Source organism: Pyrgilauda ruficollis, unplaced genomic scaffold (genome assembly GCF_017590135.1).
Source record: "Pyrgilauda ruficollis isolate IOZ18807 unplaced genomic scaffold, ASM1759013v1 scaffold1757, whole genome shotgun sequence".
Classification (NCBI taxonomy): Eukaryota; Metazoa; Chordata; class Aves; order Passeriformes; family Passeridae; genus Pyrgilauda; species Pyrgilauda ruficollis.
The window spans coordinates 1-456 of record NW_024516509.1 but is presented as its reverse complement, the minus strand read 5'-3'; positions in this window follow the sequence as shown (position 1 = coordinate 456).

Below are 456 nucleotides of genomic sequence, written 5' to 3'. Positions count from 1 at the left end.
ATTTACCCAAATTAGATGGTGGTGATTTGAAATAAATAAATAATGATTGCTATTAACAATAAAAGCAACAGTAACTTAGAGCCACACAAGCAGAAATGCAATGGAAGTCTTGTTTTTGTCCCACATTTTTCTAAAACTAAGTAGAAACAGAGTAATATTTCTGAGAGGCAGGACAGTTTCTAGTCTGTGTTGTCAGACAGAACAATGGCCACGTGACAAAATTCTGCATGGCAGAACATTTCACATTGGTCAATTTTTATCTGAAATACATTTATTAGAAAAACGTCTGTACTATGAACATGGGTTAATTATGATAGTTATGATAATATATATATGATATATATAAGATGATAATTAGGTTGGTCATATTCTGAAACCAGTCATTTTATGCAAGGTGTCACTTGGCAAAATGGCTTGAATGACGTTGTCTGTTTCACTCAGTTATTTCATGAAGTG